The following is a 27,606-nucleotide window of genomic DNA, read 5'->3' as shown; positions in this document are numbered from 1 at the left end:
TCTAATCTACATAAATTTAAAAAGCAGACTGACATCAGACTTCTCATCAGCATTACTAACTGTTGAAATATAATTTTTTGAATATGTTTTGGTCTTAGAAATCTATACTCAGCTGTCAATCAGATATTAGACTAAATAAGACATTTTCAAATAGGCAAGGACTCAGAAACTTACTAAAAAATTATTTTTAAAATGTTCTTGAAGAAAGTTCAGTAGAATTTTGAAGATATAAATATTTTAAAAAGAGAAAAGATGGGATACAAGAAATAGTAGCATATAAATCATAATATAGGCCAAATTTGAATCAGCTGGAAGATTTTAAATCCCTGTGCTCAAACTACCCACCTTCAACCCTTGCAAAAAAAAAGAAAAATCAGATGTCTACAAGTGAGACTTAAGTATTAGTATTTTTCAAATTTCCCAAGGTAACTCTATTATTCATTAAGTTTGAGAATCGTTGATGATTCTAAATGAATTCAAAAGGAATTTAAAGATAATCCATGATAATACGACACTTCAAAATTCACCTGCAGGCAGTAGGTAACAAATTTACAACCACATTACATTGTTCTGTTTTAGATAATATTCTTATAATCATAAAAATGTAAATGTAGTTTTATTGCAGTTAAATATTCAGACACAATCTTTAGAGAAAGCTCAGTAGACCTCATTGTAATTATACAGAAAATGTCATTGCCATAATCCTTGACAATATAAAGCTAATAATCTAATAAAAAACGGGTCAGAGAGGGAGAAGTAATGGCAGGGAATGTCATTACAATTACATAAAATTCTTTATCTTTCAAAAGGGGGAGTCAAAATATACCACAGAAATTTGGTAAATAAGAAAAAGAAGTATAACTTATAATTTATTTTGTGATATTTCATATATTTTAAAAGTATATATCACATTTATAAAGTATGCAGAAAATACCTCAAAGATTATATTCTACACATATAACTATGATGAAAATATAGATATTTATCCATTACCCAGCTTAATAAATAGAATTTCACCTATTTAACTGAATTTCTTCATGTGTTCCCCACCAGTCATTTCCCTCCCACACTCAGTGATGTATTATCCTGAATTTTATGTTAGACATTTCCTTTCTTTATAATTTTATTACATTTGAATGTTTCCTCAATTCATTTTTTAGGTTTACATGTTTTAATCTTTATATACATAATGTAAAAAATTAGATTATACCTTAAAAAGTCTTCTCTAACATTTTTCTTTTTGTTTAAACATTAGATTTATGAGATATGCTCACATAGTGTTATTTCAATGTTTCCTAGCACTATAATATCAAATTATATTAATGCACCACACTTTTATTTGTCCACTCTCTTATTGATAAGTATTTGGTTTGCTTATCATGTTTTGCTAGTGCAAACAATTCTACTATACACATTCTTGTTTAGTTTCCTCATGAACATCTGTAAGGGTTTCTGTATCTAGGAGTGTGATTGTTAGATAAAAGATGTGCCCAAATTTACTAGGCAATGTCAATTTATATTTTCCAAAGTGGTTGTCCTAATTTACACTCTTGCCAACAGGGTATAAGAATTCCTGTTTCATTACGTCTTCTCTAAATATTTAATATAATTAGTAGCTGTGATGGTTGTTCTGTGTGCATGTAAGTGTTTACTTATCACCAGTATAGTAAGGCATAAAATCAAATCTCATTATGGTCTTCAGTTTGGCTTACCTGAATGTGAGCATGATCTTCACTTTTACTTATCCGAATATGAGCATCTCTTCATAATTTATCAATCAGCTGTACTTTCTTTTCTGTGAAATGATTGTTTATATATTCTGCCCACTTTTCTACCAAGTTTCCTTCTTGATTTGTAGTTCTGTGTGATATACACCTTTTGTTGATTACATTCACTGCAAATATCTCCTAATTTGTGACTTCCGTATCACTTTTCTACTGTATCTTTTGCAGAACAGAACTTTAAAATTGAGTGATACTAAATTTAACAATATTTCTTTCGTGGCTTGTATGTTGGAGCTCTGATTTAGGACCTTCTTCTCAGGCCTGAGGTCAAAAAACAAACACCCATATTTTCTTCAGAAAGTTTAATTTTTGTCCTTTCTATTTAGGTATCTCAAATGACCTAAAACCTAATGGATTTTCTTTTGTGTGTGGTGTAAGGTAGATATCCATTTTTTATATTATATGCATAATTCATTTTCCTAGCACCATTTATTTTATGTTCATCCTTTCTCCACTAATCTACAATACCACCTTGGTCAGATATAAAGTTTTCATCAACGTGGACAGATCCAAATCTGAACCTTTTCCTTTGATCTATTTCCAGCTCTCCAGCAGGAGAATACTCTTAATTATCAAAGCCTAATAATGAGCCTTGGAACCTGGTAAAGCAGGTCCCTCACCTTGTTCTTTTTTAATTGTGTCTTCATCATTATTAAAACTTTGCTTTTGATTACAAGTTTGTGACTCTGTCTTGATTTTGATTAGAATTAAACTGAATTCATAGATTTATTCAAAGATGATTTTCTTGTAATACTGTCTTTCAAATAATTTATTTAAATCTGTTCAATGTCTTTCAATGAAGTTGTATAATTTTCTAAACAAAGACAATGCAACTCTCATCTCTTATCTTATGAGACTTATTTCTAGTTACTTGTATTAGTTTGCTCTATCTGCCATAACAAAATACCATAGACTGGGTGACTTAAACAACAAATTTATTTTCTCAGAGTTCTGAAGGATGGGAAAGCCAAGATCAAGGTGCCAGCTGATTTGATTTCAGTGCTCTCTTCCTAGCTTGCAGATAGCTGCATTCTCACTGTGTCCTTACATGGTGAAGAGAGAGAGAGAGAGCTCTTTGGTGTTTTTTATAAGGCCATCAATACTGTTGGATCAGGGCTCCACCCTTATGATCTCATTTAACCTTAGTTACCTCCATAAAGGCCCTACCTCCAAATATACTCACAATGGGAGTTTAGACTTTTACATATGAATTTTGGTGGGAAACAATTCAGTCCATAGCAGTACTTCAATGTTTGTTGCTATTAAAAAATGGTAATTTAAATGGTAGGTCTTAAAAATCATCTTTCATAAATCTTTTTGCTAGTATAAAAAAATTCAATTGGATCAGCTCCTATTTCCAAAGCTTCAGAAGCCTAGGCCCTCTAAACATGACTGCAGAGGGACACATCAGGCTGAGACCATCTCGCACCCACCATGTGATCCAGCCATTCCACCATTAGGAACCTACTCAAAAGAAATAAAAGCATGTCTATACAAAGACTTATATACAAATGTTCATAGAAACTTTATTATTAATAGTCAAAAACTTCAAACAACCCAAATGTCCATCAACAGGTGAATGAGTAAACAAGTTGTAGTATAACCATACAATGCAATATTACTCAGTAATAAAAATGATGAACTTTTGATATATTAAGCAACATGGATGAATCTCAAAGTAATTATGCTGAGTGAAAGAAGCCAGACAAAAAGGTTGAATATGATTCCACTTACATAAAATTATAGGAAATGCAAACAAATCTATATGACAGAGAACCAGACAGAAGTTGTTCGTGGAGGTTAAGGAGGGGGAAAGGTGACAGAAAAGGACTACATGGGCATGAGGAAACTTTGCGGGGGTGATGGCTATGTTCATTATTTTTATTGTGTTTGTTTCACAAGCATATGCATATGTCAAAATTCATCAAAGTGTACATTTTAAGTATGTGCATTTTCTTCTCTGTCAATTCAATAAAGCATCCCTTTTGGTATTTTTTGTGTCTATGAGCACTTACAAAGTTAAGTAAAAAGCAAATTGAGCTTTTTAAAGATGGCAGACTGATCACATGTCAATTTCTCTCCATCCTAAGAGTAACATCACATTTATTGTAAAAGAATAGAAAAGTTATAGTCATACAACAAGTAATAAATAGAAGATGGGTTATCTAAGAATGAGAGATTTCAATATGTAATAAAACAATGCAATAAGTGATGCAACAGGGCAGAGCAAATACAACCTAGAATGTGTATAGGGGCGTACATGGCTGAAGAGAAAGTTATTTGCTTGGAAGTACCTCAGGGAAACTTGGAACTGAGGAACACAAGATAAAACGGACAGATGGTGGGAGTGAATTATGATGTTAATGTCAAGTTGGAGATTCAGATTAAACCCTCTGCATCCAACATTTAGGAGTCCTAACATGTATTATCTCTGTCACCCCAATAATGGCCAATCATTTCAGAAACCTAGCACAAGTACCCTGAGATCTCAAATGGCCTTCCATTTCCTCATGTTTAAATACAAACAAACATCTTTTGAGGAAATCTTGAAAACCGAAAAAGACCAAGGTAAACAGGAAAAAAAGTCCCAGAGAATAATGATGAATTGGGGTGGTGGGGAGAGTGATAAAATGTCTCTAACTAGTGTTTTCAGTTGGTTTATCTTTAAAATCAGGAATTTATGAAAAAAGATCAGAGAACAAGGGAAAACTCTTGAAATTTTAAAACATGACTGGTAAAGAAAAATAAATAGAAGTTTTAGGAGATAATGTTGAGAAAATCATCCATAATATAAAACAAAAAACACAAAGAAATGGGAAAGAAAAGAGGAAAAATAAAAGAGCATCAATCTAGAACATCTGCCTAATAGAGAAAAGAGAAAATGCCAGGAAAATTATTAAAGGACAAATAACTGACATTTTCTTAGAGTCTCCAAATTGAAAAGGCCGCTCCAAATGAATAAGGGAAGACCTATCTCTAGGAATATTTTTGTGGTATTTCATAACATCAAAGATAAAGAAAGACCCTAAAAATGTTCACAGGGAGAAAACTGTCATCCCAAAAGAAACAATAACCAAACTGATACCACACTTTCCATCAGTCACACTAGATCCAAGAAGACAATGCAGCAATGCCCTCCCAAGTTTTTTAGGTAAACAATTTTCACCATGAACTCCATACTCTACCTAATTATTAATCAAGTGCCATTGTAGAATAAAAGTAGTTTCAGATATATAAGAACTTAGAAAATTTATCTCTCACCCACCTTTTCTTATGAAGTTAGTTAAGAAAGTGTTAATGAAACCAATGAGTAATCTAAGAATTAAGAAACATGAAATAAAGGAAGAAATCTACCTAGGGAAGCACAGAAGGAATGTCAAAGTGACAGGTGTTTAGAAGTTTTAAAGAACAGCATCCACATTAGGGGCAGGATTGCTGAGGGCTCTTGGAAGGAGGTCTCTGGGCAAAGGGGACTCAATAGAAGGTGGGATTTGTTGCAGAATAGGGAAAGGACAATGAGAATGTGATAAAGGCAAACAAAAGAAAAATTGACTATGAGTGAAAAGACATTATCAATTATAAGAGGAACAGGAAATACCAAAAAATGTATAAATGTAGGATGAGTTCAGTTCTTGGCTATGCAGTGAATTGTATTTTCACAGGCACTATAATGTAATTACTGTTCAATATATTTTTTAGAAACTCTAGAATAAATCCATAGATGAACCACACACTCAAAAAAGAACTTCACTGTGGTCTATAATATAAAATTCAATCTTAGGAATATTAAAATGAAAGTACATATGCCCAAAATTAGTGAAACTGGAGAAGTAAAAGAAAGGGTAGGGGTACTAATATCATCATCTTCTAAAGTGAAATGTCAAAAGATATAAATCATTTATCTCCCAATAAAATTATAAATCTTTCCCAGTCACCTTTAGCAATATCTTTTTAAAATTTTTATTTTATGCTGGAGTATAGTTGATTCACAATGTTGTGTTAGTTTCAGGTGTACAGCAAAGTTATTTAGTTATACATATATCTATTCTTTTTCAGATTCTCAGGTGGGGGGAGGGATAAATTAGGAGGCTGGGATTAACATATACACACTACTATACATAAAATAGACAATCAACAAGGACATACTGTATAGCACAGGGAACTCTACTCAATACTCTATAATAACCTATATGGGAAAAGAGCCTTTAGCAATATCTTTATTTTTTCCCAAATAAGACAAAAACAGAGGATATCCTGTAACATGGAAAGATGAGTCAAGATAAGCAGGACAAAAAATCCTCAGTTAAATGCCTTTAATATTTGAAGGAAAGCATTCCTGTCAGTTGCATGGATTAAGTGTCTCATGCCTCCCTGCTCAACTTACCTTCTGAGTGCACTCAGAAAATACTTGATTATGTATGCTTAAAAATGTTAATGTCACCAGTTTATTTATAAATTTTTTTCATCTTCTAAATTAAAATCAAATAAGTTCCCAAAGTGAAGATTTTATCCAATTAAAACTAAATTCATGAAACTCAGAGTCATCACTGTATTCTGTAAGAAGAGATGTGTTTTCTAAGCTCTATTTATTTTATCCAAAACAGTGTTATGTCCTGATCTGCACCAGACAATAGGAATGGAAATCTTCCACAAATAGATTCCAGATATTGTCTCAAAACATAATTAATAGGATTTCTAACATATACTTTGGAGGGTGACACAGTAGAAATTAAAATTGCTTTATTATACTTTTATTGAAATATAGTGACTCTCTTTCCCTCACTTTATACTTCTACATTGTCTGATTAATAATATTGACACCGCTTTTCCTGTTTATATTGTTGACCTTTCCTTTAAGTTCTTTTTCTATACAGTATTTGTGTTATACATCTTGAAGGTGTCAGATAGTAGTGTTATATTAACACAATTCCAACACTGCTTTTATAATAAAGTAGCTACTATTTAAATATGTTGTCATAGCAGCTATACTTGTTCATATTTTATACTTAAAATTTTTATACTCCTTCGATTTTTCCTTGGTCATCATCTATCTTGCATTATGGTCTAGTTTTTGCTTACCTCTATTCTTCAGTGATTAGAAATTTTGATATCATTGACAAAATTTTTTAATCAAAAAATTCAGTTACCAACCTGAAGATTTTCAAATGTACATTTGAGCTTCCCATAACTGAATGGAATATATCTAATTTTTTGTTGTTTATTTTATGGAAATGTCTTTCAAAGAGGTATGATTTTTTCCAAATATTCAAGTGGTTGTCCCTTACATTAGCTGCAAAAGTTCTTACCATCACATCCACACCATTCATCTATCTTTAAATCTCATGGTTATCTAACTATACCAAGCATTTTTATTTTAAAGAAATTTAAGAAATTATGATTCTTCTTGACCATATGTAGTATATCCCTCCAACAAGCCCTTCATTCAGGTCTCTGTCATTCTGATAGCTCCTTCATCAACATAAGGTTTCTATGGAGAGTCTACATCATGGTGTGTGGTTCCCAACCACTAATTTACCCCTATACATGCCTTATTTTGTACCAGGAATTGTATTTTCTAACTAAGCACAGAAATAGAATTTCCAGTGAGGTATAAATTGTGTATGGGTTATTAAGAGAAAACATGACCTAAGCAAGCTCAGGAGACAACTCCTAAATTTCTACTGAGAGGCTCTTTGGTATTGGATTTTAGTTTTCAAGGCAGGTGTATACAGTATTTTGTTGGCTGAAGCTGTTAATTAGATTGACCTAATCAACTAATTGTGATTTTTCTATAAGTTTGTCCATGTAACAAACAATAGAAATTTTTTTCCTATAGTAAAATTGTTGGCTGTTATCCATAGTTTCCAAATGTAATTGAATAGCCTTCTCTTTTATTTGTCATTATTATTTTAACGAGAAGTTAGAAGAGGATGTAGTGGAGACTGTTAATCTCACTCCATTATATCCCAGATGGGCTGAGCCTTTTATCTAAGTACAGCCTGATTTGCAAATGATTTTTAATCACACAGGACATGGAGTGAGAAACTAGCTCTGTGAAATCCACGGTAGCATACACCGAGACATGGAGAAAAGAGAAAATCATTCACCTAAAAGTAAAACTGGAAAGAAGACAGCAGAGCAGAGACTTTGAAAAAATATATGGAAATTAATCAGAGAAATGGCAAGTTCCTAAAAACTGTCACTGAGGGGTAGAGGCTTACTTCCCTCTCAATATTTCTCGATGGACGGTGAGGATGCTCTAGACCTGAAATGCTTCATCATTTCAAAGTGTCAGTTGTTGGAAATGTAAAGGATACCAGATAACTTATTGACCTCATTAATCAATTAATAAGAGCCAACTGTTAGCCAAAAAGAAGATATACTGTAAGCCTTTGGAAACTTAGAGTTTCCTAAAATTACCAGCATTCAAATAAGATAATCTGGTATTTAAAATACTGCTAAAGGTAGCCATAAAAATAACTAATGGTATTTAGGACACCTTAGCAGATTCTAAATCTCACAGTTTATGTACATATGAAGATAAAAGCTGTATCAAAAGGCTTTGTAGACAGAGACCATTAAGTCTTAGGTGCTTAGAGGTAGCCTGTCAACATTAGATCTTTTGGTTAAGGTCAATAATCTCATCTATTTAATGGTAGGTTCTTTGATCAGCAATTCCTTTTGAAAAGACAGCTTTTTAAGCATAATTTTCCATATTATCTCTTTAGTGGAGAATAACAGAATAGCAAGACGGGCACCTGACCTTACCTTGCCCAGCTTAGTGATGATAAGCCATGGAGATTCTAGCACTTGGCTCATGGTCTGGAATTAATAATCATTTCTGGCAACTTTTCAGAAATAAATTATACTATAAAAAACTTTTGATCGTCACACCTCTGGTATCTGGTACTGTGATAAAGGAGGAAGGGAAGCACAACCCATTAATGGGATTAGCTGCATCAATCCTGGGTACTAAGACAGCGAAAGATGCTCTCAGACCCCTAAATCCCAGCATAGAGAATGGTTCTAGCTACTCTACATTGCTCTGTTCCTTTTCTTGAAAAAGGTATTTGATGCAGATTATTTAAAAGTATTTTTTTCCTAGAAAATAAGTCACTTTGATGAAAATGTATTGGTGAGAACATTGTAATCATTTCCTCTCATGGAACAGTGACAAATCTCAACATAATTTTACTTGTGGTAACCAATGAGCCCTGCTTTATGCTCACAGTACTGTGCTAAGTACCTGGGGTAGAAGGACAGGTCAGGTGCCCTCCTCCTCCACCCCCATGATACATTGCACACCTCTCCACCATTGCACTGACTGTGTTGTGGTGGGACTGTCTTACACGTTTGCCCCCTCCCTCTACTGCCACTACCTTAGGTGTGATTAGTACTAAAAGGTGAAGCTAACTAGAAATCACGCTTTAGATTTCTTCAAGCCCAGAAGTATAACTATCTGCAAATCACTTTCCAGAAAAATATCCCTTTATTTTCCAGACATGTCACTAAAATAGTTGGAGATATTCAGCACTCCAACTTCTTAGTGAATTTGAAAAAATAGTAGAAAATATTAAAAATGAGACAGATGAAATACAAGGGGGAAAATATTCAACCTAGAAAAAGCAATAGGTCAATGCATTTTGTCAAGTGACCATGCTACCATCTATCCCAGCACAAAAATCTTTGGTGTATCCAACTGTGCTCATAAATATGAATATTATAAAAATGATGTATCTGTATATATATCTGTATACTCCTATTTTTATAACCATTAACTCATTTCAATTCTATAATCCTAACTTTATTTTTTTTTCAGTACTACAACACCAATACTACCAGAATGAAGTCAGTGGGTATCTACTATTTCACATATTTCCTCATTCTTTAAACCACACAGAAGCAAAATCCCCTGAGATTTCCCCAGATAGTAACAACTAACTAGCATAATCCTTGAGTTTATTCTTCCCTTTAAACATGTCATAAAGATTGCAATCAAATGGAGATAATGTATGTTAAAGTACTGCGCAAAGTTTGAAACGTTATACAAATGTGAGACGGTATTTTTATCATAATTTACATGTATACTTGTCTCTCTGATTACATGATTTTGGCACTATTATGGACTTTGAACATAGGGTCATTGAAAACAAACAGATGTTGAATCTAAAAGCATTATTTTGGTTGTTTGGGATTCTATGCTATTATTATTTCTCAGTGGTACAAGCTATTCTATTATCCAAGAAAAGTCCACCACGACAATTCCATGCTCCACCTTTGAATATGAAACCAAGTATTAAACTGTAACTCTCTTTCTTGGTTTTTATTAAAGTCTCTTTGTTTTAGAAAGCAAAATCTAGAATTCATTTGGCCATGAAAGTGCCTCCTCTTGTTCCCTCAATAAAGATACTCTAAACGTTTGACTTATTAGAGCTATTGGTCCCTACGTTTATAACTTCAACACTCATGATATAAAGACAAACCTGAGATATCAGAAAGCTATGAAGTTATCAGAGACTAGTAGATTCCTATCAAAAGGAGTGAGAAGCCAAACTAAATGGTACTGGCCAAAGAAGGGACAATTTAAGTACCAATAAAGATAATAAATGCAATAGATTAAACATATTCAATACATTTAAGCTCATGAGGGCATAATGATATTAAATACAACACACATACCTCCAGTCACCTTTGGGAGATGCTAGATAATTGATATTAAATACAACACACATACCTCCAATCACCAAACATCATATACCTCATAATGGAAGAGCATAGCACAGCACCACCTATGAAGTACTATTGCAAAAGTAAATAGGAACCTGAATCTGATCAAGTCTCTAGATCTAACTAATGAATTTTAAACAATTCTAAGGACAGAGAAACATAAGAAACATATTAAGCGACACCGTGTGGAGGCAATCAGAAAATCTAAACTGTGAGAAGCTCTACAGGACAAAAAACCCCCACAAATATATATATATATATATATTCAAAAACAATATAAAAATTCACAAAATTATAGAGATGAAAAGAGCCTTAAGAGACAAGAGACATGCAAACCAGTTACTATATATATATATATATATATATACTGATTCAAACAAAATGAAAAAATAAAAGGAAAGAAAGAAGGAAAAATAAAGTGAAACAAAGAAATAAATATAAAATATAATTTGGGAAAGGTGAACACTATGTGAATATCTGATGATTCTAAGGATAATGTTTATATTATATTGATATTCATTTTTAGTTGTAATAATGATATTATTGTTTTGTTAGAACAAAGAGGCCTCTATCTTTAAAATATATATAACAAAATATTTACAGATAGAATGTGATTTCTGAGATTGCCTCAAAAATAATTCAGGCAGAGTGAGTAGGGTATGGATGAAACAAGATTGGCCAGGTATTGAAAATGGTTGAATTCAAATGAATTGAAAAAGATAGCCATATTGAAATTATCGTACTGTTCTCTTTGCTTCTGTATATACTTTCAAATGTCCACAGTAAAATAGGTTTTTAATAAATCTCCTGGTACAACTCTGCTGTCAAAAGTGTGAGAAATAGACTTGATGATCCTAAGAGCTTCATAGATCATGGTTCTCAGTTAAATATCTTATTTTTGGCACATTGATGAAAACCAGAAAAAAATCAACACCCTCTCCCCAAATGGCCACAAGAAACCAGGTAGTCAAGATGTTTACTGCTGAGATATCCCCTCCTGTCATCTGGGAGCATTCAATGTTCATTTTTTGATCCAAAGATGTCTTTACTAATAATTGATAAAGTCTATCAAAATGAAAATTAATAGAAATCTATGAAAGATAATTTACTTCGGTACAATTATAAGTCAAAGTAATGGATTTCGGAAATAACACAGACATTTGAGATAGTTTAGCAGACAGTAAGTCTACTGTCTTCCATTGTATGGAAGTCAACGATACAATGTGGCCTCCAAAAAGAGAGTGGATATTTCACTGAATTCATAGCCATGTAACAGGACAAGGTGTTAGTCCCAATCTGCTCTGTCAGAACACACCTACAGTATCGTCCCCATTAAAGGTAGCTTACCACATTGGAAAGGTTTTAGGATTAGTTAGATGGTTAGAAAGCCTAAATACCTGCCATATCAGGAAATTTTGAAGTAAAAACATGCTTATCTTAGAGAAGAGAAGGTGTGGGGTGTGGGGGGTGGCAGATAGGTCTAGCAGAGAATGGAAAAACTGCCAAATAGAATGAGTAGTTCCTCCCTACTGGGCCCAGTGAGAAAGGATCACAGGCAGTCCAGAGCCAGGGACCATAGGAAGCTTTCAACTGTAGATTTGCTTGCCAAAAACAGAGGTACTCCCTCCCTGGAGGTGTGCACATACACCCTGAACAACCTTCTTGTGTTGTGTCATAAAAGGAATGATTTTCGGTTTCTTATAACCCTGAGAGTCTGAAATCAGAACTATACTTTATCATAACCATTCCGCTTGTTTGGCTTTTTTTCCTCTTGTTCTAAGTGGCATGTACTTTCAGGGATTATTACCAACCTATTTATGTCCAAATCACAGCTTCCATTCTTTAAAATTAGCCACCTTTCCCTCCTCCTGCCTGACGTGTTCCCTCTTGTCATGATATGTGGCTTGGGGGATAGTATTTGATCAGATAGGCGGTTGTTACCTAGTTTGAGCTCAGCAAGAAGCAGATGGGTGACAAGAAAGAAAAAAGCTTATATATATACACACCTAAGCATAAATGATGGGGAAGGGAAGAAACAAGAGAAAGAACATGGCAAGTAAATTGTAGCCATTACTTTTAAAGTTTTTGAGTGGAAATAAAAGGCTTAGATTGCAGTATGTATAAGTAGAAACTCTGCCCTGTAGATTTAGGTTTCTAATTTACAGAAGAATATCAGGAACTTTAAGCCAGTGGGTATATTTTGTCTATGTCTGTTCCAGCATTCTGCATTATCCCCTTGTCACTTCTTGGCCTAAAGAAGGTGAGACTATTGTCAGCACTCTAAAAACAAAGAAATATAATTAATGATATTGACTAGTATTGACATGATTCTGAGATGATTGATTTCTGGCCCTCACAAGCCTTCTGACTTTTGTTTTGAAATATGTAGCATCACAACTGAGTATTCTTTTTCCCTTTTTTCCCTCCAGTATACTAACCTGAACAATTTGTTAAAATGATAAAAATAGAGAACTTTCCTCCCAAGAAGAATACATTCTGCTTTTATATTACCCTAGATATTTGGCCAGATTTTATGAATGCATGACATGACTAAACCTAATAAAACCTAATAAATCTAATGTACACTGAAGACAAAATATTAGACTTCTATTTATGTATGCCAGTGCAAAGTTATTTCTTTAATCACATCATGCCACCACTAAAGCTAAAATAACTGGGAATGAATAATACATACAAAGATTGGGTTTTATAAATGTGTTTCAATTTCATAGCAGAATTTAACTTTATATGCAAATATTAGAATCCAAGCTCTGGTCCCATGCTTTATTAGGTGTGTGATATTTGTGAAGTCTGTTTCCCTATTTGTAAAATGAGACATTAGGAATGAGATCATCTTGTTGGTTCCTTCTAGTTTCAATAGTCTTTGAAACTGAATTGAGAAACTAGAGCTGAAGTATATGTATATCTTATGTTTAAAAAAATTCATGGAAAGATACTAGAAGAAAACATACCAAAAAGATAACACCCTGTTTGGCAGAGGGGGACAGGAAATGATTTATGAGTAATTTATTTTTCTTCAATTTGTTTTTTCATCTGTTCTAAATATTTTATAAATCACTGTGTGACAGATGTATAATTGGGGGAAACAGACACTTTTTCAGTTTTCAAAAGCAATATTTATGTCAGGCCACTACTTTGTGTAAGGGCATGAGACATCAAATATTGTCAGCACAGAAAATAAGATTTGCTTCACGTGTGTTCCTTGTTTAGGATAAGGTTCCAAATAAAGCCCTGCAGCAAAGTAGTACCAGCTGGACAAAGTCAATGGCATTGGTAGTGTCATTGGGCTAGTTATGAATAGATGATAAGAATCAGGGACTAGAATGAAGCAAACACCTAGTGTAGGCATCACAGTATTTATGCTGTAGTTTAAGGATAAAACACTCAAGTTCTAGTTCAAGATGTTTTGCTAGATTAAAAAAACAACAGGTTTGGCTCATAACATATCAATTTATATCCCACACATCACTGAAGTTCATCATGGGGGTTGGCTAGGCATGGTTTCATTCATTTCAAATAGTTAGTTGGAATCTGAAGATTTTCGACACCCGTATCTGAGGTCCAGGACCTGGTTCCAAATTTGCCATTAAATGATGCACAATTTGCTATAGATGAATGAAGAGGCTGATTGTGACTTGTATTCACATTGTTTTAGCAGAAAGGAAAAGATGGTCAATTCTTCTGGCAGAGAAGGCAGGTTCATAAGAGAAGTAATAGAGGGTGTGATGCTTACACTGAATCCTGGCAGATGGGTGGGTGGTCCTTCCTAAATTAGAAAGTAGGGAAGACAGGCAAGGGAGAGATGGAGAGGGCATTCCAAATAGAGAAAGATAAAACAATAATAGATTATGAAGAGTTTGTATCGATCACTATACAGTGTGCATCTCAACATTTAGGCAATGAGTCAGAGGACTATTCCAAGGCAATGACAGATTCAGATTTTACAAAGATTATTGTGACAAGCAGTGCAGAAAGAGGATTATGGGGTTGGGGAAGAAAAAAAAGAAAGAAAAACAAACAGAAAAAAAAGTAAAATATTAAAAAATAAACCTGAGGCTCAATTTAATACTCTTCTCATGGTATTCATTTCTAAACTGAAAGATCATATTAATTGGAAAATATAAAATAAATATTTTCTTATATTTTGTCCAACTTCTAGGATATATCTGACTGATGCTATCATTCTATGCTGGGATTGGTTTTCTTTAAGCATGAGTTTCCAAAGTATATTAACAAAACTCATTGAGAAATGATCTCCTATTCTTCTGTTTCCTTAAAGCTCAGAAATGACTAAAACAAATAGAAAAGTAGAATAAGCTCTAGTAGTGAAGATAATTCTGAAGTCCAGGCAAGCTTTCTTTCTTACTCTGTGTGGTTGAGACAGAACATCCAATCTGTCTAGAGAAGTCTTGGAGACAGGAAACATTCTGGACTATTTGAGGGAATATAGGTCATGAAAGGGGTAATTGTGGAATCCAAGCAGAAGCAAGAAGAAAGGAAAAAACTCATGAAACACATATGCTTTCAGAGAACACAAATGAAGGCCAAGAAAAATAAAAGAACAAGCCACAAAAGAACAGTGACAGAGAAAGTAAGGCCAGAATGCTACATTGAGTGAGTCTGGTCAGGCTGAAGACTAGCAGCAAAGAGAGGTTCCTGAGGGCTCAGACTTGTAGCGTGATTAAAAATGGACACTTATACCTATTGGAATGCATCTAGGATGCCCTGTGGAAAGTACAAGAATTGGTATAAACAATCAAGTTTGGGGTCACATCAGGAGAAAAGATCCAGAAAGCTGCAGGAGGAATTGGTGAATACAAACAGGAAAGCCATTAACGAGAGGTAAAATGGTGGGAACCAGGGAACAGGAGAGACAACTGTGATCACAAAAAGGGCCGATCACATTTGCATATTTGCTAGAAAAAAATAGCACCATAACTGAGAACTTCCTCCATGAACTTAGACAAAGTTATTTACCTTGTTGTTGGCATCTGCACAAAAGAATGAGCATAATTATATCCTCTACAGCAGAGCTGTTGTGTTGCCTCAATTAGAACACTGGGAAAAGGCACTGAGACCATAGATGAAAAGCTCTATAGTAGCACAACTTATAAAATCAGGAAGAGGATGTGTGATCTCCCAGCTGCAACCATTAAACAAACCCTGTTCCTAGCACAGAGCCGAGGTCAATGGATGAAGCTGGTACACAGAAAAGGACTTTGGCAGCAGCAAGAGCTGCATTAATCAAAGTTGTGAAACAAAACAACCATCAGCTGCATTCAAGCCCCATTGTGGAAGGGAATCAATATTTGACAAACACTTTGTAAAGGACACAAATTAGAAAGGCAAAACATTTAAAAATATTTCATAGGAGTCAAACAACAGGAAGTAAATATGCAAGGAAATGGTCTTAAGCGTCTCTGAAGGCATTCTTTGGCACAAACGCTGACATTACTCACACCCCATAAGCGAGAACCTAAACTTTGCTGTGACAGTGCCCTGATATTTGTGATAGATTCTAGATCGAATATATCAATAAATATTCGAACTTAAAGAGAAGCAAACTGTATCCAATAGCCAGACCAGGCAAATATCCATGGGTGCCAGATGCTTATTCAATAAACAGGTTTGATAAGTAATTCTAATTAGTAAGAAAAGCAACTGCACCTAGGAATTCAGTGATTCTGTGATGGACTGATTGTAGAGCAGGAAAAATATGACTAATTCATTGAATAATAAAAATAACTTTCATCTTGGTATGTTATTCAGATGCTTAGTGTATTGTCACACCACAACACATTTTATTCTTATAGTGGGAGTCAGCAAACTTTTTCTATAAAGAACCAGAGGATAAATATTTTAGGCTTGTAAACCATACAGTCCTCTGTAAGGTCGCTCATCATTCCACTCTCCAGGTGTTGTGTAAAAACAGCCACAGACAGTATGTTAAGAACCAGGTGTGACTGTGTTCCAATAAAACTTACACAAACAAATGGAAGGTTCAGTGTGGCTCACTGTATTTTGCTGACCCCAGCTCTACTGTATAAGCCTAACTATCCCCAAGGCCGCCGCTTATCAAGTGAATATTGACAGTTAATAGTAATCCACAACTATATGCCAATAAAATGGACAACCTGGAAGAAATGGACAGATTCTTAGAAATGCACAACCTTCCAAGACTGAACCAGGAAGAAATAGAAAATATGAACAGGCAAATCACAAGCAATGAAATTGAAAGTGTGATTTAAAATCTTCCAACAAACAAAAGCCCAGGACCACATAGTTTCACAGGCGAATTCTATCAAACATTTAGAGAAGAGCTAACACCTATCCTTCTCAAACTCTTCCAAAATATTGCAGAGGGAGGAACACTCCCAAACTCATTCTATGAGGCCACCAGCACCCTGATACCAAAACCAGACAAAGATGTCACAAAGAAAGAAAACTACAGGCCAATATCACTGATGAACATAGACGCAAAAATCCTCAACAAAATATTAGTAAACAGAATTCAACAGCACAATAAAAGGATCATACACCATGATCAAGTGGGGTTTATCCCAGGAATGCAAGGATTCTTCAATATATGCAAATCAATCAATGTGATACACCATATTAACAAATTGAAGGGGAAAAAACATATGATCATCTCAATAGATGCAGAGAAAGCTTTCGACAAAATTCAACACCCATTTATGGTAAAAACCCTCCAGAAAGTAGGCATAGAGGGAACTTACCTCAACATAATAAAGGCCATATATGACAAACCCACAGCCAACATCATTCTCAATGGTGAAAAACTGAAACCATTTCCTCTAAGATCAGGAACAAGACAAGGCTGTCCACTCTCACCACTATTATTCAACAAGTTTGGGAAGTTTTAGCCACAGCAATCAGAGAAGAAAATGAAATAAAAGGAATCCAAATGGGAAAAGAAGAAGTAAAGCTGTCACTGTTTGCAGATGACATGATACTATACATAGAGAATCCTAAAGATGCTACCAGAAAACTACTAGAGCTAATCAATGAATTCGGTAACGTTGCAGGATACAAAATTAATGCACAGAAATCTCTTGCATTCCTATACACTAATAATGAAAAATCTGAAAGTGAAATTAAGAAAACACTGTCATTTACCATTGCAACAAAAAAAATAAAATACCTAGGAATAAACCTACCTAAGGAGACAAAAGACCTGTATGCAAAAAATTATAAGACACTGATGAAAGAAATCAAAGATGATACAAAGAGATGGAGAGATATATCATGTTTTGGATTGGAAGAATCAACATTGTGAAAATGACTATACTACCCAAAGCAATCTACAGATTCAATGCAATCCCTATCAAACTACCACTGGCATTTTTCACAGAACTAGAACAAAAAATTTCACAATTTGTATGGAAACACAAAAGACCCCGAATAGCCAAAGCAATCTTGAGAGAGAAAAACGGAGCTGGAGGAATCAGGCTCCCTGACTTCAGACTATACTACAAAGCTACAGTAATCAAGACACTATGGTACTGGCACAAAAACAGAAATATAGATCAATGGAACAGGATAGAAAGCTCAGGGATAAACCCACACACATATGGTCACCTTATCTTTCATAAAGGATGCAAGAATATACAGTGGAGAAAAGACAGCCTCTTCAATAAGTGGTGTTGGGAAAATTGGACAGGTACATGTAAAAGAATGAAATTAGAACACTCCCTAACACCATACACAAAAATAAACTCAAAATGGATAAAAGACCTAAATGTAAGGCCAGACACCATCAAACTCTTAGAGGAAAACATAGGCAGAACACTCTATGACATAAATCACAGCTAGATCCTTTTTGACCCACCTCCTACAGAAATGGAAATAAAAACAAAAATATACAAATGGGACCTAATGAAACTTAAAAGCTTTTGCACAGCAAAGGAAACCACAAACAAGATGAAAAGACAACCCTCAGAATGGGAGAAAATATTTGCAAATGAAGCAACTGACAAAGGATTAATCTCCAAAACATACAAGCAGCTCATGCAGCTCAGTATCAAAAAAACAAACAACACAATCCAAAAATGGGCAGAAGACCTAAATAGACATTTCTCCAAAGAAGATATACAGATTGCCAACAGACACATGAAAGAATGCTCAACATCATTAATCATTAGAGAAATGCAAATCAAAACTACAATGAGATATCATCTCACACCAGTCAGAATGGCCATCATCAGAACAGCAACAAACAATAAATGCTGGAGAGGGTGTGGAGAAAAGGGAACCCTCTTGCACTGTTGGTGGGAATGTAAATTGATACAGCCACTATGGAGAACAGTATGGAGGTTCCTTAAAAAACTAAAAATAGAACTACCATATGACCCAGCAATCCCACTACTGGGCATATACCCTGAGAAAACCATAATTCAAAAAGAATCATGTACCACAATATCCATTGCAGGTCTTTTTACAATAGCCAGGACATGGAAGCAACCAAAGTGTCCATCAACAGATGAATGAATAAAGAAGATGTGGCACATATATACAATGGAATATTACTCAGCCATAAAAAGAAACGAAACTGAATTATTTGTAGTGAGGTGGATGGACCTAGAGTCTGTCATACAGAGTGAAGTAAGTCAGAAAGAGAAAAACAAATACCGTATGCTAACACATATATATGAAATCTAAAAAAAAAAAAAAAAAATGGTCATGAAGAACCTAGGGGCAAGATGGGAATAAAGATGCAGACCTACTAGAGAATGGACTTGAGGATATGGGGAGGGGGAAGGGTAAGCTGGGACAAAGTGAGAGAGTGGCATGGACATATATACAGTATCAAATGTAAAACAGATAGCTGGTGGGAAGCAGCTGCATAGCACAGGGAGATCAGCTTGGTGCTTTGTGACCACCTAGAGGGGTGGGATAGGGAGGGTGGGAGGGAGGGATACGCAAGAGGGAAGAGATATGGGGATATATGTATATGTATAACTGATTCACTTTGTTATAAAGCAGAAACTAACACACCATTGTAAAGCAATTATACTCCAATAAAGATGTTAAAAAAAAAAAAGCTAACAAAAAGAGGCACAAGATCTTTATAGAGAAAATTACAAAACTTAATTAAAAGATTTTTAAAAAGACATTCTAGAGATGTACCATGTACATGGATGAGAGGACATACTCTCATAAAGACATTGGGTTTTCTCCAAATTGATCCACAGATTCAATGAAATTCCAATCAGTTTTTTTTTTTATGGAACTTGGCAAGGGAAATCTAAGTTTATATATATGAACTGAGGGCAGAGAATAGCCAAGGAAGTTTGAAGAACAGCAAATCTGGTCAATTATTATTATAATTTTACATAATAATAGTATTATATAAAAGTATTATAGGAAACACATAGTAATTAAAACCATGAAATTGGTGCATTGTAAATTATTAGGAAAAGACAATGATGCTGGGACAATGGTTATCCATATGGACAGAAGAATAATAAAATTGTATACTTATATCATATTATATAAAAGATATGTAAATTCTAGGTGAATTATAGATGGATCAGGAAAAGCTTTATGAACTCACATTATTAAAGGATTGTTTAAATAAGGCAAAACCCCCCACAAGACATAAAGGAAACAATTGATAAATCTGACTACATTGGACTTAAAATTTCTGTGCATTAAAAGGGACCTTAGAGAAAGTAAAAATATAAGCCAGAGCTTGGAGAAAACAAATAAAGTAGATGTATGTGTACTACCATGTAATTTCACAAACACAATGTGGAATTAAAAGCTATTTGCAGGAAAAAAAAAAGTAATCTAAGTGTTCATCAACAGATGATTAGATTAAGAAAATGTGTTGTATATATGGTATGGAATATTACTCAGTCATTAAAAACAATGAAATGTGTGGATGGACCTAGAGAATATTATGCTCAATGAAATAAGTCAGACAAAGACAAATAGTGTATGATATCACTTAATGTGGAATCTAAAAAAATAATACAAATGAGTGTATATACAAAACAGAAATAGACTCACAGACTTGTGGTTACCAAACAGGAGAGGGAAAGAGGAAGGGGCAAACTAGGGGTATGTGATTAACAGATACAAACCTGTCTATATGTAAAATAGATAAGCAACAAGGATATACTGTATAGCACAGGGAATTATACCCATTACCTGTAATAACCTATAATGGAGTATAATCTGCAAAAATACTGAATCATTATGCTGTATACCTGAAACTAACACAATATTGTAAACCAATTTATTTCAATTAAAAAAATATAACTTTGCCCTCTTTGGAAGCTTGCCCCACCCCCTCCAGATTAATCATCCAGTCACCTGACAGATCCCCTGTTTTAACTCTGCATGGTTAACATGGATATGAATTTGCTATTTTCCTATTTGTTTATCGTTTTTTCCTCTACTCCCCCCAACTCTCCAGGAAGGATATAAGCTCAATGAAAGCAAAGAGCTTATCTGGGATCCTCAGTACCTGGAACAGTATCTGATACTTAGAAGAACCATTAAATGTTGTTCATAGAATAAACCTATACTAGGATGGGTTACTATACTATACTATACTAGGGGGCTTTTCCTATTATCTCAGATTTTTAGCTAAAGCTTTAGACAATAGGCAATTGATATGCCCATATTCCACAGAAAAATCAGAAGACTCATCCTTATACGATTTATTACAATGCAGGGCTGAGGATTAACCTCATCCTCCTACTACCTTCAGCCTATACAGAAGACTAGATATTCAAAGGAAAGTCACAGATTCAAGGAACCATGGGCCTTGGGAGGGAGATTATTTTTACTGCATTTCTGTCCTACCTGACAGTGACTCCAAGAGACCCATCCTTCAAGATAATGGGGGGTTCTGGAAGAAAAGGGAACTGACACCTCATTCCCCAACTGGCTGCATGCTAAGCTTCAGAAACTCACACGCATAAGTCCACACACTGTGAGAGCTATATCTGATACTGAAACTTGGAGACAGTATCGTAGAGACTAATGCCTATTTCTGGCCTGGAGTATTCTGAGAGGAGGAGGTTTCTGGAGCAGTCTGCTGGCAAGGCAAGAAGAGAGGGCATTTGATGTGTACGTCAGCTATTTGGAACAGTAAAATGCATGAGGTCACGCTCAGACATCTTAAACACACCTTGTGGAGACGATGGCTGGCAGTGATGAGCAATAAAGGGACACAGGCTGGACTTTCACTTGCTTTTGGTCCAGCTTTACTTTGCTTGGGCAGGTCCTGCATAGGGTAGACACTGTAGTCAGTCAGAGAGTATATTTTCCACATCCTAAAACTGTTTAGAGGTGAGATCTTTGAAAAGAGCTGGGCACAGGATCTCTCAAAATGTGCTCAGAAGACAGCCATCCTTTGAGTGCCTGCTATACAGATAACTATAATACAAAACATCAGCCAGGTAAAACATTAGTTTCTTTGTCTATTATCCATCTGTCCTCCTACCTCAACAGCGATTATCTCACACTTGGGGGCCGGGCAGTGAGAGGAAGAGTGAAAGATCAAAAAATGTAAGAGAACAGATTATACAACTTTCCCATGCATTCTTGAGAGTCAGAAGAAGTGAGAAGTATAAAGTGTGATCTGAATATGAGATTCCATTTTTAAGTCATATAAGACTGGATTTTAGTACCTAGCAGAGTTTTAATGACCAAAATGAGACTGTTTTAATAACCAAAGTGAAACCATGGAATCTATAATAAGATCTCATTAAGGGACATGGAAATGAGATCCAGAGAATGTTTAAATATGGTGATTGGAAAAAATAAAACCAAAATAAAACCATTTTCTTTTGTAACAAAATTCAAACCATTAAATAAACTCATTAAAGGCACTTGCCTTTTCTTTTCCAAGCCTACTAGTCATTCAAAAATAAAGGGTCTCTTGTGTGCCAGTCAACATGCGCAACCCAGGAAACGCAGACTGAAACTTGCCCTCCATCGATAACCTCCTTCCACGTAGCCTCAGTCAGGCACACAGCTTGTTCACCTGGCTGTTGCTAGGATCTCTTTAATAATGTTCAGAACCCAACTTTTCTCCCTCCCAAATCAAATATCTTTTCCAGTTCACTTAATGGTCCTCTATTGCCCCTAAAGCACAAGATTTAGAAATGTTGTCCTTTTTTAATGCTTTTCCCCCTTGTTTCCTACAATCAGTCACAGTCTCTCAATTAACATTCTTTCATGTGTTCCCTGCTTTCAACCATCACAGTTGCCATCCTAATCCAAGTGGCCTGGACTATTGTAACGGACTGCACTGGTTTCCCTCACGAATCAATGTCCATCTGAAGAGATGATGTACTGTATACTGAATTACTGAATACTATCCACACCTCCACCAACACCGTATTTCTTGCTGTTAAAACCTCAGCCTTACCTTGACAGCTCTCTACAGCCAATAAACTTGTATATTTCCTACCTGATCACCTCTCACTACTTTATGTAAACTGACCTCAGTTACCTATTTGCCTTTCCATAAAGATGCCTTTCCTTCCAACATTCTAACTTTGCTCATTGTATCTCCCTCTGCCTCTGAAGGGCCTTCTGAGGAAAAGAAAGTTTGGGCATGAAACTGGGAGACAATATTCTAGAGCTGCCCAGGTGTCATCCAGACTGGCATTCCCATAAAAAGGGGTCACATTAGATGATGCATTCCCCAGGATTCATCTAGACTTTAGAATCACAGAAAAAGGAAGCTCAATTCTAAAAATATTGCAATAACTCCTCAAGAACAGTGGCTCCCAAGCATCCTGTGATTCTGATTTAGTAGCTCTAGGATGGAACCTATACATCTGCAGTTTAACAAGATGACTAATTGAGTCTGTTGATCAGATAGGTATGGGAACCTTGGTCCTCTGCCCAAAGGTGGTTGGCCTGGGAGCCTAAGAGTTGGTGATGAGAGAACGCAATACATAGCACACACCACTGGTATTGTCCCTGATTATTGACACAACATGGGGAGAATCACACTGTTTTGAACCCCCTGTTCATATACTAAATCTCCTAAGATCCACATAGCATCTCAACTAGCTTATGTTCCAGGCTTTCTTTAAAAAGTAGATCACTTATCCTTGGCTCCATTCCCTGTAATGCACAAGTACATAATAATCTAAAGAAATTTAATCCAATAGCATGGCCACAAAGTCCTAATATGAGTAATTTATGATTCCCCTTCTGAAGAGACTAAGTGCACATCCCCTAGTCCACCCCGCTCCACCCTTCTGCACACAACTTCTAACTCTAAAAGAGTGACCAGTGAGAAGAATTTCAGGCTCCATAGCAAAGGAGAAGGAGAAGGGGATAGAGGGGCCTTATCAGAGCCAGTGTTTCACCCAGCTGGGAGAATGGTCTTTGGATAGAGAATGTTCACACTTCACCCAGTTAAGTAGGCCGAGACACTAAGTCACAGAGTCATGGGCTGTTTGACAGGATCTGTGAAGGGGTATCTCCAGAGCTAACAGGTATCTTAGCCCTATAGCTACAGTGATGATTTGAATAGAATAGCATACTGAGCCTCCCTTTCACCTCTCCATTCCCACCCCCGCTTATGTTAGGAAGGTCAGAAAGTTTGGAACTAGCTCAAACAAAAGCCTCTCTACTTTTCTCTCTGGAGAGTGCTTTGTATTTCAGCTGGGTTATATTGTATTAGCACTGTCATAATATTATGGCAATTGCCATAGCACCTGGTGATTTAAAAAAAAATCAATACGGCAACTTTGTTGGAGGCTGTGAACTAGGTAAGACTAATTAGGGCTTAAGAAAGCCAGACTGTTCTCACTGCCCTTGCTGAGTCCCAGCCAAGAGTCATTCATCTGCTTCCCTATCAAAGCAGAAGACCAAGTTTTACTCCTCGGGGGAAGCAGAGGCCACACTCCAAAACAAACCTGGAAAATAAGTGGCCAGGGCTTTTGCTATTTAACAAAGACCTAATATATCTTTCATTAGTGACCAGTTAAAATTGTTTCAAATTCAACTAGTTTTTAATAAGGTGACTTAAGTAAAAGATATTTTCTCAAATAAAAACAAATCCAAGGTTAGGCAGGTCCAGAGGTGTTTCAGAGGCTCAGCAATGTCAGGGCTTTGAGTGAGCATCTCTGTTATTGCCTCGCCTTTCCCCCATGGTCACAGGATGGCTGCAGTGATTCCAAGCAGTATACCTTCACAGAGCAGAGAAATAAAGGGGGTGGAGAGAGATGAGCTGTTTTCATACCCTCTCTGCGGGAGGAAAATTTATACCCAAAAAACTCAAGATTTCCTTACGTCACTAGGGTGAGTTAGTCACATGTCCTCCCCTAGACAAATTACTGGCAAATAAGAATTTGATTAACATGATTGGCTTAAGTCAATCATATTCCATACCCTGTGTTTTATAATCTTGCTGCTAGAACAAGGAATAAAGGCAATGGCCCCTCTATAGGGAAAATGGTATCTATACAGTGAGGAAGGCAGTGTCTTTGACCTTAGTATAGGGATTAGAAGGGACAGGGATGCTGTGCACACCAGTTAGTTGTCATCAACATTTGTTAAGTGTTGTTAGCCTCATTTTTATGGTATCTGGAGTAAATGAGGGGTACACCACTGGGATGTTGAGGTAGAATTGCCAGCAACAGTTCTTGGGGTCCTGCTGTGTTAGAAATGCAAATAGTAGGATGCCAAAAATTGCGTTTAGAAGAAGTCACTAATGAAACTTCTTTTCCATTAAATCATAAGACACATACCTTAGAGAATGTAGGGTGTCAGAGTTTCAGAGGGATGAGAAGTTATTTTATTGATAATATCATCAAGAGGCTAAAAGATAAGAGAAACCTATGAGGACATGCTAGCTTACTTCCAAAGAGAAGGTGCCAAAGATCCTAAGTATTGTTAGATCCAGGAGATATCAGGATGGAGGAGGAAGTGCCAAGTCCCAAGCTTTTGTATGAAAATAAGAACTAGAGAGGGCAGCTTACTTCCATATCCCACTCTCATATCAGTAGCTAAGAAAGTACTGAGTTGCAGTGAAAGGGAAAAGAGTAAATGTCTCATTAAAAGATGAGATTAAAGGTATGTGAGGTTGCAGAAATTCCCACAGTAATAATTGTGATTAGAGTTTTAGCAAACACTTTCTTCAACAGGTGTGACCGATGTTCTTCCAAAGACCAGGCCTCACAAGAGATGTAGCTCTCTAAACCATGGTCTCCAAGTGCAGTGCCCAGACCAGTACCACAACCATCATCTGGGAACGCCTTAGAAATGCAGATTACCAGGCCTCGGCTCAGCCCTCCTAAATCAGAAACTCTGGGGAAGAGGCTTAGCAATCTGAGATTTAAAAGCACTCCAAATGATTTTTCTAATGCTTGCTAATATTTTAGAGCTGCCCCCAAAGTTTCTGGTATTTTAAAATATTCTTAACATTGAAGCCAGAATCAGAATGTTGAACTGGTTTGTTTGGTCCCAGTTCTTGATTTCTTTTTTGGTTCTCATTTCTGCCCACGTAACCCAGTCCCTAAGGGATATTCCTGTGCACTAAGCTGTTTTTGCATGTGACCTACTACAATATTTGTAGACTGAATCTAGAGATGAACTACAGCCTTGTCTTAACGAGTAATGCTTTTACATTAAAATAAGCTTACTGTTCTACTCTGTGAAATCACTGAGGTGTCAAACCAAAAAATGGTCAATGAAAATTAGATAACGCAAAGAGCCCTGTCATCTAAAAGTTGTTTCCTTGTTCAGCAGAAACAAATGAACTTGTCTTTCTTGCATTTTCTTTATAAGATTAAGAAACTTATGTCCAGGTGTCCTGTCTAACAAAGAATTCCTATGGGAGTTCTTGGTCATGTTATTGAAGGGGAATACTGGGCTATCTCCTTTCTCCAGGAGAGCATAAACCAAGGCTATCATCAGAACCAGATTCAGGCTATTCTCCAAAAGAACCATAGTTAGGGGAAACCTATTTTCTTCTCTCCCAATAATAATGCCTGCAGATAAGGACAGTTAGCTAAAGTAAGTTCTTACATATTTCAGAGTAAGTTCTTACATACTTCCCTTCTCAGAAGTACGATTTTAAAAGGCATTGAAGACTTTTCTACAACTCAAATATAAAATGCACCCCTAAACGTTTGTTTCTCTTTGCCTTTGGTCCAATTATTCTATTTAACTATTTGTATTGAGAGACAGCTCTGGTCACTGGTGTGGCAGATAAAAATGGTATTTAGAAAAAGCTTTTCAGATAATTCCGATGTCCTGCTTTCTATCACTTCCTATTTCCCTAGTCCTCCTCCCCCCACCACTTGTTATTCTGTATCAAGTAGACCACAATCTCTGGGTGAACACTTGGTATTCTGAGAAATATAGGCCCTAGTACTGTGCTAGAAATCAAGGAAGAGCAAAGATGATGGATACCATCCAAAAACGAGATTCGAGAATCAAAGATCATATCTCTTCCAGTCTAAGGAATTTAAAGACAATGTCTATGCACAAAACTCATCTTTAGTTATATCCACACAAATACACTTCAGCCTTGCATAGTCCTAAACCTCCAGGATGCCGTAGGTAAAAGCTAAAGAAACTAATGCTTGGAGGGTGGGAAGAGGGAAAGGGGATGGAATTCCAGGAGACAAGAAGTTATTCTAGCTGGAAAGTGAATTGTTGAAGCTATAATTGCAATGGATTGCCCCATAGTCCAGAACTGTTAGGATCTGTAATGGTTTCCCTTCTAGTTTTAAGAAGTAGTTTGTATAAGAAGTCTTACATAAATATTGAAACAGAACTGCCACTGCTTATGTATATTAATTTATTAGGATGGTGATAAAACTCTCAAGTAGATTTCTTCAGTCTTCTGTACAGCAATGCTATAAAGAAAGCAGCAGTGGTTATGGTTCTAACTCCAAAAGCCAATAGCAATATAGTTCCTAGTTCCTTCTCCTCACCTAGGATTCTTGTAAAATGTTAATGCCAGAATGCTTAGAATCTTTGTTATCTATACTCTATGGTTAATCACTCCTTGGGATGAAGCCAATTCCACTTGGCCAGCACTATTGTTGGTGTCATGAGTAGCACTGGT

This window comes from Balaenoptera physalus, assembly GCF_965194825.1.
Source record: "Balaenoptera physalus genome assembly, chromosome: 8".
Lineage (NCBI taxonomy): Eukaryota > Metazoa > Chordata > Mammalia > Artiodactyla > Balaenopteridae > Balaenoptera > Balaenoptera physalus.
This window is presented reverse-complemented; position numbering follows the sequence as displayed.